Here is a 14716-nt window from a genome sequence, read left to right as displayed (position 1 = left end):
TAAGCAATAACGTAATGCAACATCCTGTTCTCAACAGATAGCGACCCAGCCTTGGTCAGTTGACCCTGAATGTACAAATGAGGGCCTCGAAGAAAAGACTTGTAGACCTCAACAAGATCAAAATTGTCCTTGACCTAAGAACAATCCCCTATACCATAACCAGACGATGATAACCCGCCAACAGTCATAAACAGATCATCATTCAGCTCAAGCAGATTACCAGAAATCATTGACCAATACTTTCCATCCTTATATGTAAAATTATCATAAAACTCCCTAACTAGAGCAGGGTAGACTTGTCCCTTTAATTCCAAAAACTGAACGGCTCCCTGAGCCTCCATATCATGCAGGAAACTAAAATTCTGTTCTGCCAACCAGGTTACTCACTCATCTTGCAAGAAACTCGTTTGGCAAAATTCCAAGGTTGCAAACCCAAGTACATAAGGGTCACCGCGGTCCCGAGTGGAAGGTGAACCAGCTTCCCTTCTTCGTACACGGTTAGCTGTAGTCTTGACCCTTTTTGAACGACGTATACGAGTAGCTGTAGTCTTGACCCGTTTTGGACGACTGTGCTCCATTATATGTGTTGAACCCGAAATTGAGATGGACGAGCAGAGGAGGCAAAACTTAACCTAGGTTTTGGATTGGATGATTCGGAATTGGATGGATTAAGGATGATAAGGTGCGATTTCGGATGGTTTGAGAGGGTTAGGATGAGGTTTTTCTACTTTATTGCACTTGGATTGGTTGGGTTACTGATTCAGAGACTTAAAGCAGAAAAGAGATTGATAAAATGTCGAAAAAAGTATAGAACCGAGACACTGTCTGCCTTTAACATACTGGTTTTAATCGATTATCGGGCTGTTTTAATCAATTAAAATAGTGCAAAATTTTGAATTTTCAAGATTAACGGGCGGTTTAATTGATTAAATCCGAAAAAATTTTAATTTTCAAAAACTAATGGCCAGGTAATCGATTAACCTCAATGTTTAATCGATTAAGCACAGTAAAAAATTGGTTTTTAGGCAGCAGAACGGTTTCGACTTTTTAGGACACATGCATGCATTGCAACAGATTTTTCGAGACATTTATAATCACAGAAAGAGGTTAATCAAGAGATATAATTTTGCATTTTTAACATATATCATTCAAACATGAAACACATAGGCATATAGAGGCAAGACAATTAATGCAAACAACTAAACAATTTTAAACAAGATATTGTTCATCAAGAATTCCTAGTTCTCTCCTTAGAACATAGAAGGTATCCCTGGGAAGGGGCTTGGTGAAAATATCTGCTAACTGTTTAGATGTTTCCACAAATTCAAGAACGCAGTCACCTTTTTGTACATGATCACGCAAAAAATGATGTCTAATTTCTATATGCTTTGTTCTAGAATGCAAAACGGGATTCTTGGATAGGTTAATGGCACTTGTATTATCGCATTTTATTGGGATCTTTTCGAGTTTAAGACCAAAGTCCTTAAGTTGCTGCTTCATCCAAAGGATTTGAGCGCAACACACACCAGCGACAATGTATTCCGCTTCGACGGTGGACGAAGCAACACAGTCTTGCTTTTTGCTGTGCCATGCTACTAATGAACTGCCCAACAAGTGGCAAGTACCACTAGTGCTTTTCCGATCCAATTTACATCTGGCGAAATCGGAATCTAAATAACCCACCAAGGATAGTGAGGCATCCCGAGGATACCATAATCCCATGTTAGTTGTTCCTTTTAAATATCTCATGATTCTTTTAACAGTTATATAATGTGATTCTCTAGGTGATGATTGAAATCTCGCACACATGCATACACTAAACATGATATCAGGTCGACTTGCAGTTAAGTAAAGTAATGACCCAATTATACCACGATACTTCGTTACCTCGATAGCTTTTCCTTTTTCATCTTTGTCTAAGTAGCAAGCAGATGCCATAGGTGTGGAAGCTTCCTTACATCTGTCCATTTCAAATTTCTTGAGTAGCTCTTTGCAGTATTTTGCCTGATGGATGAATATCCCACATTCTAGCTGCTTTATCTGCAATCCTAGAAAGAATGTGAGTTCTCCCATCATAGACATTTCGAACTCCCCCTGCATCATCTCAGAAAATTCTCTACACAAGATATCATTAGTAGATCCAAATATTATGTCATCTACATAGATTTGTACAAGCAGAACATGATTTTCTGATTTTCTAATAAAAAGCGTTGTGTCAACCAAGCCTCTCTCGAACCCTTTTTCTAAAAGAAAGGTACTAAGTCTGTCATACCAAGCTCTAGGAGCTTGTTTGAGACCATATAGTGCCTTTTTAAGTTTGTAAACATGGTTCGGATATTTAAAATTTTCAAAACCAGGCGGTTGGTCAACATAAACTTCTTCTTGAATGTATCCATTCAGGAAGGCGCTTTTTACATCCATTTGAAAAAGTTTGAAATTCATTAAAGATGCAAAGGAAAGAAGCATTCTGATGGCCTCTAGTCTGGCTACAGGAGCGTAGGTTTCGTCATAATCGATACCCTCCTCCTGGTTGTAGCCTTTGGCCACCAAACGTGCTTTATTTCGAATTATTAAGCCAGATTCATCAAGTTTATTTCTGAAGACCCATCGAGTACCAATCACGGGATGATCTTTCGGTTTAGGGACCAAGTCCCAAACACCGTTACGCTCGAACTGGTTTAGCTATTCTTGCATAACTATACCCCCAGCGATGATCATTAGGTTTGGGGACCAAGTCCCACACATGATTGCGCTCAAACTGGTTTAGCTCTTCTTGCATAGCTATACCCCAGTGTACATCCTCAATGGCCTCATCAACGGTCTTAGGCTCAATTTGCGATACAAAAGCTACAAAATTACAGAAATTTCGTAAGGAACTACGGGTTACCACTCCCGTAGATATGTCACCTATAACTTTATCAATTGGGTGAGCTTTCTTTGTTTTCCACACGGTAGGCATGTCTGAGTGCTCTTGAGGTTCGATTTGACCTTCATCATTGGCTCCTTTTTCATTATCCATGTCCTTGGAGTATGCTTCTTCCAAAGCACCTGCAACATCATCAGAAACGACCTTTCTCTTCTCTTTTGGAGAAGATTCGTCAAACTGTACATGGATAGACTCTTCAACTTGCATTAAATATTTGTTAAAGACTCTGAAAGCTTTGCTATGAATCGAGTATCCCAAAAATATTCCCTCATCGGCTTTAGAATCGAACTTTCCTAATGCCCGCTTTCCATTATTTAATATAAAACATTTGCAACCGAAAGCGTGAAGATGGGATATATTTGGTTTATGGCCTTTTAAAAGTTCATAAGGAGTTTTATTCAAATTAGGCCTTAAGAATACTCGATTTATAACATAACATGTAGTATGAACTGCATCAGCCCATAAGTACTTGAGGGTATTACTTTCGTTAAGCATGGTTCTCGCTAATTCTTCTAAAACACGATTTTTCCTCTCTACAACTCCATTTTGTTGTGGAGTGCGAGGAGCAGAGAACTGATGCAAAATGCCATGCTTATCACAGAATTTGTCGAACTGAAAGTTCTCAAATTCTCCCCCGTGATCACTTCGTATATATATTATTTTTAGGTTAAGTTGGTTTTGGATTTGCTTGGCAAGATTTTTAAAATTTTTGAACGCGTCGCTTTTTGATGATAAAAACAATGTCCATGTAAATCTAGAGAAATCATCAACAATAACTAGAGCGTAGTAACTACCACCAAAACTCATGATTTGTGATGGTCCAAACAAGTCCATATGGAGTAACTCCAAAGGTCTTGAGGTGGATATCACATTTTTCTTTTTAAAAGAGTTTTTGGTTTGTTTACACTTTTCACAAGTGTCACAAATTTCTTTAGTTTTAAAATTCAGCTTTGGTAGCCCTTCAACTAGTTCGTTTGATGATAATTTATCTAGATGTTTTCTATGGATATGTGCAACACGTCCATGCCATAGCCAGATGTCATCTTCTTTAGAAATAAAGCATTTTGAAAATAATGTAGTGACATCGTCCAAATTAACCATGTAAATATTATTTATACGGTGACCAACAAATTTAACGTTATTAGATAAAATATCACGAATGACACAACAATCAGAATCGAAGGATACACGATTACCTTTATCGCAGAGTTGGCTTATACTCAACAAGTTATGTTCTAGTCCTTCAACATAAAGGACATTATCAATCAGAGTTTGGGATGAGTTACCAACTGTTCCTGTGCCGAGTATCTTTCCCTTGTTGTTGTCTCCATAAGTGACGTATCCTTTTCCTTTAAGTGAGAGATCCAGGAAATTTGATCTATCACCTGTCATATGCCTCGAACACCCACTATCTAAGTACCATTTTTGTCCATGTGTTCGGAGACATACCTGCAAAATAGATTACTTACTTTTCTCAGGTACCCAATTTATGTTGGGTCCTTTTCTGTTAGTGATTAGGGAATCATCTCCCTTCTTTTTCCATACATAAACTCCGCTAGGTATACCATACTTTTTAATATAGCATGAATGAGAAGTATGACCATATGTGTTACAATAAAAACAAGTAGGAGAATGCTTATGATATTTATTTTTAGCTTGAGCTACCGGTTTTCTATATGGTCGCTTATTTTTAGCAGTGCGAGTATAACCTAGACCAGTTCGATCACCAACATTTCTAGTTTGATTAAGCAAGTTATCTAATTGTTGTTTACTGTTTGTGAGACGTGTGAGTTTTTCATTTAGTTTAAAATTGTCCTCTTGCAAAGTCTCGCAAGTCTCACAGACAGGTTTTTGACATAAGTTATTAGCAGAGCAGTTACATGAGCTACAAGAATAGATGAGATCTAAAGTTTCATTTTCCAGTTTTAATTCATCTAATTCTTTTTGTAATTGGCTTATTTTTTGTTCGTTTATCAGGATTATCCTTTTCCTATCAATGTTAATTCTAGCCAATTTCTTTAATTCGTCATGCAACTCGACATAAGCATCATACAATACATCATAAGGAGGTGAATCATTCGAAGTGGATGAGGTGTCAGAATATACCTCATTATTATCCTTGCATGAGTCTGAATTTGTATCGATGTCAGATCTGGCCATCAGACACAGCTTTGCTGACTCCTCCTCACTTGAGGTGCTTGATGTCGACTCCTCCTCAGGTACATCCCAAACGATGTAAGCTTTCTTGGATTTGAAGTCCCTGGGAGTGCTCTTCTCTGAATCAACCTTCTTTAGGTAGGTTGGACACTGAAACCTCATGTGCCCTACCTTTCCACACTCATGGCAAGTGAAGCGATCCTTGTTATTCTTGCCTTTACTGGTTGACTCTTTCGCTTCCTTCTTTTGAAACTTTTTGAGTCCTCCTTTTCTTTTAATGAATTTGCTAAATTTTCGGACTAGGAGACCCATAGTTTCATCATCTAGATCGGAATCAGATTCATCATCAATTTTCTCTTCTTTTTCTTTGGAGGTCGTGGCCTTCAATGTGATGCTCTTCTTCTTCCGGTCTGATTCTTCATTCATGGTCAAGCGACCCAACTCCATTTCATGCTCTTGAAGTTTTCCAAATAAAGTAGCTAAAGGCATAGAGTCCAAATCTTTAGACTCAACAATTGCAGTCACCTTTGGTTGCCATCTCCTGTCAAGACAACGCAAAACTTTATTAGTTAGTTCACCTCTAGCAAATGATTTATCGAGAGCAACTAAATGGTTGACAATATGAGTGAATCGCTTTTGCATATCACATATTGATTCGCTTGGTAACATGCGAAACAACTCATATTCGTGGGTCAGCGCGTTCAGTCTTGCGCGCTTGACTTCGCTAGTGCCTTCGTGAGTCACTTGTAAAGTGTCCCACATTTCTTTCGCATTATGGCACTGCGAGACCCTAAAGAATTCATCATATGATAGGGCCGATGTGATGATGTTTTTGGCGCGCAGGTTATGCTGGACCTTTTTGCGCTCATCATCGGTCCATAAACTTTTCGGTTTATCTTTAGGTTGATCGTCCACAAGATGTTGTGGAACGTAAGGGCCGTTGACTACGGATTCCCAAATATCCGAGTCTATGGCCTCAATAAAAATTTGCATGCGCACTTTCCAGTAGGCATACCCTTCACCACTGAATATTGGTGGTCGATTAATGGATGACCCATCACCACCAAATGGATTTGAAGAACCCATTCCTTTTCCCTTTAGGATCACGAATACGCGGTTGAGCTAGCACTTCGTACTAGCTCTGATACCACTTGTTAGGTATCAGTGGTTACAATACACCTAGAAGGGGGAGGGTTGAATAGGTGTCGCGGTTAGAATAGCCGCTTTTCGAAACTCAACACTTAATGCTGAATCACCCCTAATTAATCGATTATAGGATGAAGATAATCGATTAACAGAACACACTTAATCGATTAACAGAACAAGGATAATCGATTAACGCAACAGTTTTAATCGATTAAATAGAAAACAGTAAGCTATTACATAAACGATTAATTGCACAACAATTAACTGATAATGGAACGAATAACAGCCTTCACTATAACCGAATCAATGTAATTACATACACATTATTCAATTACAACACTTAGCAAATTACAAGAAAACAAAGAAACCATTCAATGGTTTGACTCCCTTCCTACCGACAAAGAAAACGTTTCTTTCGGCGTAGCCCCAGCCAAAGAATCTCTCGTTCTTTCCTTTTCTTACACTCTAAGCAATGAAGAAACACTCAATCTCTAACGTTGATAAGACACCACGAGATTCCCTTTACAACAATTACACAACAATTACAAGAGTAAAATAAAGCTATTTCTAAGCTCAAATATAACAAGAAGGCTTTACTCTAATGCACATCTAATACAAATTCATGTGAAATGACAAGTATTAGTTATGAAAACAGAAGTTACAGAATCATAAAACTTCATGAAAAAGCATCAAAATATGCATGAACATGTGAGGGAAAACATGAGAGATTATAACATGAAATGCACTCAATCCTAAAGCATAGAATCTCTCATTTCTAAACTCACAAATGCATTTAACAAATAGATGCAACAATTAACACGCAGAATGCTCTAACTCTCTAATAAATGCAACATGCAACTTATGAGATTAATTTTGAAAACGCAGTTTATAAAGAATCAGTCCAGAAGTCCAGATAATCGATTAACTGCCATCTTAATCGATTAACGTGATTCAAAATGTTAACTGATTCTGTTTTTCAAGTTTTCAGTTACAACAACTTAACAAACAGTTAGGTTAATCGATTAACGTAATGCCTTAATCGATTAACAGCATTTTAAAAACGTGTTCCAGTAGCAACCACTTTACAAAGTAGTTGGGTTAATCGATTAAAGGATTGGTTAATCGATTAACAGCAATTTAAATGTGTATTTTTAAATACAAAACATCAAATACGTTATGCACTTAGTTAATACATGTTTAACACTTAGTTTATGCCTAGAATGCACATATACATGTATTTATGTAATGCATGAACATATTATGAATGACATATCTCAAGGATGAAATGATTTAAAAAGATGTATGCATATGAGGCATGTATTTGGTGCCCTAAGCCTTGACTCAACTTAAACTAGATTCTAGTCTAAGCCTAGTACCAATTAAAGACTTAAGCACATTGATTTGTTGATGATCTTCAAGCTCTTATAAGCACCGGTTGTCCTCATCAAAACCATGACATATAAAGAGAGCTTTCCAAAATGTTCCTCTTGACAAGCACACTTTCATTGTAAAGCTCTTCCTTCAAAATGAACCACAACTAGCTTCACTTTCACCTCCTCTGGTGTGCCATCAATCAAAAAGTATGTTTCACATTGATAAATTTATTACTTCACATTATCGCCATTGAAACGAGGGAAATCAATTTTAGACAAACGAGTGCCACAAGAGTAATTTGTATGATTACGTTTCTCACCTACAGGGGCAGTTCTAGATCTTCCAAAATCTTCCATGCCATCAGAGTTATTCTTCAACAATTCTTCCATTGTCAATTTGAGTGAATCACTTAGAGATTTTTGAATAGAACCCGCCAGCTCCATCATCTTGGACTCAATTTTTTCAGACATTCTACTTTCCAACCATTCTTCCACTTCCTGCAATGAAGCTTGACTTCTGGTGGATTCAGCCATTGCAACGAGCGTATCCAAAGAAAGACCAAATCTGATACCAATTGATAAGGATGAAGATGATATTCTAGGAGTTACAACTGAATTCGAAGTAGATTGGATAAGAAACAAGGAATTCCTTTGAAAAGGAGGCTTCCGAAGTGTGTATATTGATTGATAGAGGAAGATTACAAGAACAAAGAATTTGTTTTTTCTAAAAAATTGACTAACTAACAAAATCGGTTACACTTGTTATTTATAGCTAACAACTAATTGTCAACTGTCATAGTTTCTAAAAAAGGAAAATTACAAGTAAAATGGAATTTGTGTAACTAACTATAAGTGCCCTGAAAGAATGATGCATATCACATTGATTGATGCCAAAGAACAACAACCAACCCTTAAATCCCATTAGGTAAGGTCGGCTACATGGATCGAATGACGCCATTAGAAATTATCTTCTTTGACAAAACACTGATCTCTATATCTTTCCTAATTGTTTTGTCTACAGTTTTTCTTGGTCTCACTCTTTATCTAGGAATTTGATTAATCTCTATTGATGCCAAAGAAACCTAGAAAAAAGAAATGCCGAAACAAAACTATAAAGAAATAGTAGTTGAAGAAGGCATACTTCCCCCTCGTGAAGGGATGTTACTGTTTGGTCTTCTCTCTTCAATATATGCTTGTCTCCCTGCTATCTGAACAGATCCTGCCTACGAACATACAAAACATGCATCACTCTAGTGCTCATGATGTAGCCAGAAATTAGACCCAGGAAAAAATATATTGTAAGTTGTAACACAAATAAAAGAAAAAACGTTTGTGCAGTAGATCAAAAGCAACTCGAAATTATTAGATCAATAATGCATATTGAAAACTCAAGAGGATGACAGCCAAATCCAGACCTTGACTGCATTTTGGACTCCAGTCATATCTTCAAATTCAACAAATGCGTAACAAATACCAACATCCTGGACATAATTTAAAAGTTTAGCTACATAATGAGACATAAGTGGACGAATATTAAATAGTTAATAAAAGATGCAAAGACAAACCTTCTGACTTCTTATGACAACACCATCAGGCCTGACTCTACCAAAATTCTGGAATTCCTCTTCAATCGCAGAAGGAGACACAATAGGTGACAAGTTTCTAACGTAAATGGATTTGATTTCATCTGAAAGCATTCCCAGGAAAATCAAAACCAGTGTTAGAGACAAACGAAAGAATGATAAAAACTGCATAAACATGAAAATGTGGATAATTAATTTATAGAAGTCTGACCTTGCTCATGACAATGTGGATAACACCACAAAGTAAATAAATAATAACTAGAGGAAGTGATTGAAATCAATTCTCAACAAGTAGAAAGTACGAATAGTAACCTTCATATTCCGTTGCAGAAAATTCATCCACTGCATCACTTTCAGACCTTTCAAATGCATTTGCAGACACAGTTGCTGGCTGACTACTAGTCTGTGGAGCACTATCCCACTCCGAAGAGGACACATTCTTTTGAGGAGGCTGAGAAGCTGTGGATTGTCCTTTAGCAACCCGCAACTTGCAACAATAGTCCGTGACATTGTCAGTGCCAAAATTATATAGCTGAATCCCAAAAGTATACATTATCTGGAAATGAATAGAATAGTTACTTAGCATATACAATGGAGGCATAAGTGTGCTTTTGGGGCTCTCCAGAAGGTTCTTCAGAAGAAGCAGGTACATGGTCTTGTACTGGATTCCCTGTAGATTGAAGTGAACCATTTGACTCTGTGGCAACATTGCCCTCCCTAACATGCTCAGGATCAGGGACTTGATGCATTTATTCTCTGAAAATCCATAATTGTCAACTACACCATTTTCTTTGACCTCATTAGTAGCAACAAACTCCCTAGCCTGAATATCTCCACCCAGAAGGTAGTTGGAAACTGCAAAACCCATATCTCTCAATTACTTAAAAGATCACAATTTGCAAAACCCATACCTCAAATGACTGAAAAAGCATGAAGATTTAAGACGCATCACCCCAAAGAGAATATAAGGTGCTTGCAACTCTTTGACTCCTCGTACTAGAAATCAACATCCAACCTTACATTCTATATTAAGCTTCAATTTGTGGACAGAAAGGATTAACTTTTTCAACCAATTTAGTTCAACTAATTTTGAATTGTGAATGTGATAATAATGGTAGGTAGCATTTGAAGACTGATGATGATGTGGCAAATACAATTAGTGATAATGGCAAATTACAAAACTTGGTAACTGTAATAAAATCAGTACTGCCAGAAGCAGTGGGTGTAGGACATGAAAATAGTTTGAGGGATAAAAATATGTGAACTTAGCAAATCCCAACTACAATTCTGTGAACTTAGCAATGGGTGTAGGCATGATAACTCAAGTTTCTTACTACCACAGATTCTGAGACTAGTAATAACCAACTAAACAACACAGGCCAAACAGTCTAACACTCTACATCAGATTAGAATTATAATCCATGTCAAACGATCATGGAACAGCCACGGAGAGGCAGAGTGATAGAATTAAGATGAGGAAGAAACCTCCAATCACTAAGGTGTACGTGAGGTGCCAGCAAGGCATAACCGAAAATAACTAACTTCCTAAAAGAAGTTAGTTAAGAAATCTATAAATAGAAAACTAGGAAGTGATTAAAAATACTTTTTGGGAAAGTGTTGGTTGGGTAACTAATTTCTGGGAAATCAGCCATTGTAACTTCTCCTAGAATCTATCTTCTTCTCCATTGTAATAATTTCTATGATATTCAATAAAACAGGGATCTAGGGTTTCCTGATCCTCGAGGTATTCTTTGAATTCCTATCCTTTTATTCTTCTTAATCTGTGCCAGTTTAACACTGGTATCAGAGCACCAATTCTGGTGCCTGAAAACCACGTATCCTCTATGCTGCGTATGAAAACAAGAAGTATGGCAAGAAGTAACAAAGACTGGGAACAGGAACGAGAAGAGATGAGAACATGTTTGGAGTATGCGAAAGCATTAGCCAGAAAGCATGGAGAACAAATCGCAAAGCTAATGTCGCAATTAGGTCACAATCGTAATCGTCATAGCTCATCGCAAGAAGGAAGAGGAAGTTGGGGAGAACGAAGTGAAGAAACATTGCGCAGAGAAAAGTGGCGTAGATTGGAAATTCCAATTTTCGCCGGAGAAGATGCGTTTGGATGGACACATCGCTTAGAACGTTATTTCGTTCTTAAGGAAGTAACGGAGGAAGAGAAGATGTAAGCTACAGTCATGGCGTTGGAAGGTAAGGCTTTGAGCTAGTTCCATTGGTGGGAGAAGTGTAATCCAAGCCCTACTTGGGATGGATTCAAGATAGCAGTGGTGCGTAGGTTCCAACCTTCCATGGTTCAGAACCCTTTTGAGCAGTTATTGGCTCTTAAACAGACAGGAACTGTCGAGGAGTACGTAGAAGATTTTGAAAAATATGTAGGAGCTTTGAGGTCCATAGACCAGGAGTGTATTAGGGGCATTTTCTTGAATGGCTTGAAGGAAGAATTACAAGTAGAAGTGAAGCTATATGAGTTGCAATCTTTATCAGACATGATACAAAAGGTCTTATTAATTGAGCAGAAGAATATGTTGATCACGAAAAAAATTCATCCTGCTTACATTCCAAGTGGATCTGGAGGGTCTAGAAGCAACTCTTATACATAGACTATTACTGTGGAGTCCAGGCCCAATACAGATAGGAGGTGGGAAAATTCTACTGGTAGCAATTCGATGAGGAGTCTTGGACCAAGTCATTTTGAGGAGAGTGTGAAGAACAAGTCAGGAGAATTCAAGCACTTGACTAATGCAGAAATAAGGGAGAAAGGGGAAAAGGGGTTGTTTCGTTGTGATGAACCCTACAATAGGGAACACAAATGTATAAATAAGCAACTTCGAATGATATTAGTAGAAGCAGATGAGGAGGAGGAGGGCAATGAAGAAGGGGATGAGCAGTTGCAGACTTTTAAATCTCTGCATTTATCATTGTGTTCCATGACATGTTTTACAACTACTAGATCTTGGAAGGTGGAAGGATGGGTGGATGAAAGGTTAGTGATCATCTTAATATATTGTGGAGCTTCTCATAATTTTATTGCTGCAGAAATGGTGAAGAAGTTGCAATTAAAGGTAGTGGATACCCCTGCTTATTGGGGGGAGGTAGGTAATGGACATAGGGTGAGATGTAAGGGGAAGTGTGAGCATTTGAAGTTCCAACTACAACAACTTAATGAGGTACAAGATTTCTATCTCTTTAATCTCAAGGGGGTGGACATGGTGTTAGGATTGGATTGGTTGGCTCAGTTAGGGGAAGTCAAAGCTGATTTTGGAAGGTTAGAGCTCACTATGAAGAGGGGGAATGAATGGATCAAAATCTCTGGGAATCCAGCTTTGGCTCGAACAGAGCTTCATTTGGAGCACTGATGCAAATTCTGAAAGAAGAGGGAGAAGGTTTGTTAATACAATGTGAATCTGTTCAAAGTGAAGAAATACCCCCCACTCCTTTAGGGCCTATTCTCAACTTACTGGCAGAGTTTGAAGAGTTGTTTGTGGATCCTAAGGAGCTACCCCCTAGTAGGAGGTGTGATCATGCAATACATTTGATAGAAGGGGCTACAATTCCAAACTTGAGGCCCTATAAATACCCTCATTATCAGAAAACAGAAATAGAGAGGTTAGTAGGAGAGATGTTGGAATCAGGGGTAATAAGACATAGTATTAGTCCATATTCTAGTCCAATTATATTGGTCAAGAAGAAGGATGGAGGTTGGAGGTTTTGTGTGGACTACAGGGCCTTGAACAGAATTACCATTCCTAACAAATTTCCCATCCCTATAATAGAATAACTGCTAGATGAGATTGGAGGGGCTGATGTATTTACCAAACTAGACCTAAAGTCAGGATATCACCAGATTAGGATGAAGGGGAATGGCAACTGCTTTTAGGACCCATGAAGGGCATTATGAATTTGTTGTGATGCCTTTTGGCTTAACAAATGCCCCCTCTACATTTCAGGCTTTGATGAATGAGGTCTTAAGGCCCTTCCTAAGACAATTTGCTTTGGTATTTTTCGATGATATCTTGATCTATATAGCAAGGGGGAAGCTGCCCATCAGGAACATTTGAGGCAAGTGTTGGGGGTATTGAGCTCAAATTCCTTGAAAATTAATAAAAAGAAGTGTTGCTTTTCTAGGCCTAGTTTGGAATATCTAGGGCATATCATATCTGGGTCAGGAGTGGCAGCAGATCAAGCCAAGGTTGCTACTATGAAGACTTGGCCAATTCCTAAGGACTTGAAGGGTCTAAGGGGGTTCTTAGGTCTCACAGGGTACTATAGAAAATTTGTACAAGGGTATGGTAAGATAGCCAAGCCCTTGACTGACTTGTTGAAAAAGGATAATTTTGTATGGGAAGAGGAGGCATTCATAACTTTCCAGGGGTTGAAAACTGCTATGATAAACTTACCCCTCTTAGCAGTCCCTGATTTCTCTAAGACTTTCGTGATTGAAACAGATGCTTCTAGTAAAGGTTTGGGGGCAGTGTTGATGCAGGAGGGAAGGCCTTTGGCTTTTTGGAGCAAGGGTTTATCAATTCGAGCACAAATGAAGTCAGTCTATGAAAGAGAACTCATGGCAGTTGTGCAAGTAATCCAGAAGTGGAAGCACTATTCTTAGAACATATTAGAGAAGCCTCAAATTTCTCACAGAACGAAGAGGGTCTCTAGAACATTCAAGAGGGTCTCTAGTTTCTTATATTGGGAGGGTATGAGGAGCCATGTGAAGCATTGCGTAGAAACTTGTGATGTTTGCCAAAGGCAGAAATACTCCACCTTGGCCCCTAGTGGTTTGTTGCAACCTTTGCCAATTCCTACTCAAGTGTGGCAAGATATTTCCATGGATTTCATATCTGGCTTACCTAAAGCTAAGGGGAAGGATACCATATTTGTGGTAGTAGATAGACTCACAAAATATGCTCATTTCCATCCCTTGGGCCACCCTTTCAATGCTAGAGATGTGGTAGCTATGTTTGTAAAGGAGGTGGTTAGGTTACATGGTTTTCTAGCAACCATCATTTCTGACAGAGACCAAATCTTCCTCAGTCAATTCTGGCAAGAATTGTTCAAATTAGCAGGAACTAAATTGAAGTATAGCACTGCCTACCACCCTCAAACTGATGGGCAAACTGATGGGCAAACTGAGGTGGTGAATAGAAGCTTAGAAACCTATCTAAGGTGTTTTGCAGGACCTAAACCCAAGCAGTGGGTAGAATGGCTTCCTTGGGCAGAGTTTTGGTTTAATACTACCTATAATGGGTCAATTGACATGACTCCATTTAAGGCTCTATATGGGAGAGATCCTCCTATCTTGATTAAAGGATGTACCTTCACTTCTAAGGTAGAGGCATTTAATCAATTACTTCAAGATAGAGATGTGGTGTTGCAAGAGTTACAACAGAATTTGTTGAAGGCTCAAGACATAATGAGGGCTCAAGCTAATAAGCATAGAAGGAAGGTAGAATTTGAGGTAGGAGAATGGGTGTTTTTGAAGCTTCAACCCTACAAATTGAAGTCATTAGCTAAGA

The 14716-nt window shown here is 38.3% G+C and overlaps 1 pseudogene; it reads right to left on the bottom strand.

Moving 5' to 3' along the window:
- LOC109363284 overlaps positions 1–14716 on the bottom strand; it is a 28992-nt pseudogene that overhangs the window by 7224 nt on the left and 7052 nt on the right.

Source organism: Lupinus angustifolius, chromosome LG13, assembly GCF_001865875.1.
Source record: "Lupinus angustifolius cultivar Tanjil chromosome LG13, LupAngTanjil_v1.0, whole genome shotgun sequence".
Classification (NCBI taxonomy): Eukaryota; Viridiplantae; Streptophyta; class Magnoliopsida; order Fabales; family Fabaceae; genus Lupinus; species Lupinus angustifolius.
Note: the sequence above shows the minus strand (reverse complement) of the source record. Positions and strands in the feature narration are given on the sequence as shown.